This window comes from Vombatus ursinus, unplaced genomic scaffold (genome assembly GCF_900497805.2).
Source record: "Vombatus ursinus unplaced genomic scaffold, bare-nosed wombat genome assembly UNPS02010916.1, whole genome shotgun sequence".
Lineage (NCBI taxonomy): Eukaryota > Metazoa > Chordata > Mammalia > Diprotodontia > Vombatidae > Vombatus > Vombatus ursinus.
In genome coordinates, this window is record NW_020950694.1 from 19,486 (window position 1) to 24,474 (window position 4,989).

The following is a 4,989-nucleotide window of genomic DNA, read 5'->3' on the forward strand; positions in this document are numbered from 1 at the left end:
TGTGAGTTTATTAAGAGAGTGTGGGTGGTATGGTGACAAGGTAAGCCTTGGTAATTTATTCTTCAGAATAAAAACCACTGGAGAGAACTCCCAAAATATTTTTCTATGGAGATTACTAAAGAATTTGTCATCGTCATCATCATCATGGTTGGCATTATTATTAATGTGATTGCTGTTGTTATCATTTTACAAGAAAGAAACCATTTGGGACCACACTTTCCAACCCCCTCATATTAGAGGTCAGGAAGAAAATGGGCTCCATAAGGCAGTGTTAGACTCGGAACTCAGAGCCCTGAGTCCCTATCCCAGCTCTCATACTTCTCAGATGTCAAACCTTTGAACAAGACTTTCTCCTGCCTGGATCTCAGCTTTCTCCATCTCTAAAATGAGGGGCCTGTCTTCCAAAATCTCTAAGATCTTTTCCCAATCTAACATTCTCTACATCCAAAACTTGTCCAAGGACACAGCTGATGAGTGGCAGAAGCAATCTGTCATAGTGAAGAGGACTGAATTTGGAGGCAGAGGATTCAAACCCAGACTCTCCTTCATATTACCTGTATGCCCCTGACAAGTTTACTTAATTCCTCTGAGTCTTGATTTCCTCAAGTTTAAAATGAAGACCAATGAGGCACAGTAGGAAGAGGGCTGGATTTGGAGGCAAAGGACTGGGTTTAAATCAGTTCAAAGCAGTTTATAATGTATGAGAAGCTGGGCAAGTCATTTGCCCTCTGAATTTCAGTTTCCTCATCTACAAATAAGCAGCTTGGACTAAATATTCTTTCGTTAATTTTTATTTATGTAAATTTTAATTTATGGAATGAAATAAGCATTTCCATAAAGTATTATAATAAAAAGATAGCTGCATATGAAACTGCAAAACCATTATGTACAACTTACTATTCCTTTTAAATACATACTAGCTTTATCATGTAAATTTTTTTCCCTTTTTTCTTTTTCTGCCCTAGAGATGGCTACCACTAGACACAATATATGTATGTAAAATCATTCTATCCATACTTCTATTTATCAATTCATTCATTTTAAGATATTCTTAAAAATCTATTATAGCCTAAGTTCTATAATACTTCCATAAACCAGGATGAGAAACCAGGTCTTCTGACTGTACTATTCCAGTCAAAAAGACTTCTATTTTGAGGAATAGGAAGCCCACAGTTGACTTAGGGACAATTCTTCCTGCTACAGAGGAAAGATCTGAAAGGAAGGCTTTTTTCCCCCCCAAAAAAATAGAGCATTTCCTTGTGAATGCTGGCAGAGCCCCTTCAAGCTCATGGCACGAGGAATGGGGGGGTCTGGGGGAGCAATAATGAAACCTGAAAAGAGCAAGGTGTTCTCAGAATATCAGTCAGGAATATGACAGAGCCAGAGATGGGGTGGGGGGCTTATCGATGTTCAAGATGCTCAGTGATTCCGAGTGCCAATAATGTTTTACACATTTTTCTGAGGTGTAAAGGAAGCATTGGCTATAATGAGAACCTTTGTATTTTTATTGCCTTTGGGAATATTCTCTATTACAGACAACTGTTGTAAAATGTATGTGTGATATCCTGCTTTACACAAAATAGAGACAAAGAGAGCACAAAAAGGTTTGAGCGAAATTTCACTCTCTGGACAAATCAATCAAACCTATGTCAGAGAAGCAAGATCACTTGTCAACCAGCATCAGGGGTCCTCCAGGAACGTATTGTGTCAACTTGAAGTTATCCTTGTCAATGGGGATTGGGAGGATAGATGAAATCCCCAGAAAAGCACTCAACCACATTTTAGCCACTGCTTTCTGATTCCTCCCTCACCAGACCTTTTTTCTCAAGTCATTAATAAATAGCAAAAATTGACTTTTTTGAAACCTCAACTCCTTTTACATAGTGTTTGCTTTAAAAATATATTTTAAATAAATGTTTTATTGATGCTCTTTTTAAACCATTGCTATCATTCCCCAGTGGCTTTTCTCTCATAGAAAATGCCCTTGTAACAAAGAAGTACAGTTAAGCCAAAAAAAAAAATTCAATATATTGACCACATCTGACAACGTATGCCCTATGCTGCACCTACAGTCCACCAGCTCTCTGCCTAGAAGAGGAAAGTGTTCTTCACTGTTGGACTTCTGAAGTCATAACTGATCGCTGCTTTGATTTGGGTTCTGGTGTCTTTCAACATCGTTTCCCTTTATGTTATTGTGATCATTGTGTTATTTGTTCTCTGGTTCGATTCCTCCATCCCTTTTAGCAGAGCCTCCCAACCAACACTTTATTGATTTGGGTTTTGTTTTTTTTTGTTTGTTTGTTTAGGGGTTAAGTGACTTGCCCAGGGTCACACAACTAGTAAGAATCAAGTGTTTGGTCTGGGGCTGAATTTGAACTCGGGTCCTCCTGACTTCAGGACCAGTGCTCTCTCCACTGCGCCACCTAACTGCCTCCTCACACTTTGTTGAAAAAATAGAGGCCATTTCCTTTTACCATTCTCTTCTGCCTTTCTCCACATCTCAGAAGGCCAGAACGTCATTACTTTTCCTCTCTTCTTTGTTCTAGATGAGGGCAACTACTCTCTGTGCTCTGGATCCCATCCCCCCCCATCTCCACTCCCTTCCTCTCCAATTTTCAGCATCTTCCTAATGAACGGCTCCTTCCCCGATGCTTATAAGTACAACCAAATCTGGTCGATGCTAAAAAAAAACTTGCACTGATGGTAAATTCTTCAACTTGAAAAGGCTACAAGCCAAGACCAAAGCAGAGGGAGTGTTGGTGCATGATCTTCTGTTTGCAGATGATCATGCACTCAATGGGGCCTCTGAAACTGAAATGCAGCAAAGTAAGGACTGATTCTCTGCTGCTTGTGCTAATTTGGGCCTGCCAATTAACACCAAGAAAAGACAGGTGCTCCATCAGCCTCCATAGCATCATCCATACATGGAACCATCAGTTACAGCAAATGGAGAAGCTTTGAATGCTGTGTCCAAGTTCACTTTCCTTGGTAGTGTACTTTCTAGGGATGTGCACATTGATAATGAGGTTGACACACGAATTGCCAGAGCTAGCTCAGTATTTGGGAAAGTGTGGGAGAGAAGAGCTACTAGACTGACTACTGAACTAAGGGTCTACAGAGCCATTGTGCTGACCTCATTGTTGTATGCCTGGGAAACCTGGACAGTTTCCGAGGGCCCTGCCAGGAAACTGAATCACTTCCATTTGAATTGTCTTAGGAAGATTTGGAAGATCAAGTGGTGGGATAAGATACCAGACACTGAGGTCCTTTCTCAAACTAAACTGCCAAGCACTCAAACTCTACTTCAGAGAGTACAACTCCAATGGGCTGACCAAATTTGTTTGAATGCCAAATGTACGCTTGTCAAAAAGACTATTTTATGGAGAACTCACACAGGGTAAGTGTTCACATGGTTGTCAGAAGAAGCGATATAAGGACACTCTCAAGGTCTGTCTTAAGAACTTTGGAATTGATTGTATGACATGGGAGACACTGGCAAAGGAGTGCTCATCATGGCATGCCCACATCAAAGAAGATGCTGTGCTCTATGCGCAAAGCAGAATTGAAGCAGCTCAAAAGAAACACAAGATGAGCAAATTTAGAGAATCCACCCCAAATGTTCACATGGACTATTTGTGCTCAACCTGTGGCAGAACACTTTGAGCTTATATTGGTCTGATCAGCCACAGTCAGACACGCTGTAACTTGACTCTAGCATAGTGATGTCATTTTGGTCCTCTTCAAGAACAAAGGACAACAACCACCAGCCAGTTGATCCTACTACCCCCTTAATCCCCCTCTCCTTACAGCTGAACTCCTAGAAAGAGCTGTACTTTTAGATTTCACTTGCCACCTCACTTTCATCACTTCTTAGCCCTTGTAATCTTGTTTCTAACCTCATTATTAAACTGAAACTTCTCTTTAAAAGTTAATGAATGATTTTTTAATTGCTTCATCCAATTGCCTTTTCTCACTCTGTGTCCTTCTTGACTTTTCTGTGGCATTTGATTCCACTGAATGCCCCCTCCCATCTACTCCCTCAACCCCCTTCCCCATCTGGTATGCTCTCACCTCTCTGAGCTTTCATGACGGTGTTCTTTCCTGGTCTTCCTCTTACTTCTCTGAGTACTCCTCTGTTGCCTTAGCTAAGTGATCGTCCAAGTTCCACCTTCTTTATTTTATTTTTGTGAATATACCTCAGGGCTTTGTTTTGGGAATTCTCATTTTTCTTACTCTCCATCTTTTAATGATCCATTTAGGTCCTATAGGTTCAACTATCACCTCTATGTAGAGGACTCTTAGAACTATAAAATTCAGCCCTAGTCTCTCTTTTTCTGCTCCCTTCCCACATCACCATATCCTTATTGGGTAATTCCAACAGAATGTCCTATAGTTATTTTAAACTCAATATATCTCTTTTTCCTAACTTTTCTATTTCTGTTAAGGTCCATACAAACCTATCAGTCACCCAAGTCTACAACCACGCAGCCAACTGCTACCCTTCTGTCCCTCCCATCCCATAGGCCATTAGCTGTCAAATCTAATCAAATCTACTTCCACAACATCTCTCCTTTTTCTTCTTTCTATTCATATGGTCATTACTGTATTTCAGGCTCTTATCATCTCTCATCACTGAACTATGATAGAAGCCAATTCTCCCTGCCTCTAGTCTCTATCTTCTCCCATCCATATTCTTTACCAGTGGTGTCAAACTCAAATGGAAATAGGCCACTAAACCCTGCATAAGGATCCTGAGAAGCAAATTGACTTAGAAAACCACATATTAACATTATCTATGTTCTATTGTATTTTTATTTATTGTTAAATATTTCCCAATTACATTTTAATCTGGTTCAGAGTGCTCAGTAGTGTTGCCAGTAGCCAGCTGGCCTAAGTTTGACATAGTTGCAAAAGTGATATTCCTAAAGTACAGGTTTGTTCATGTCTCTCCTTGGCTTAAGAATCCTGTGGGATAAAATGTTTGGCATT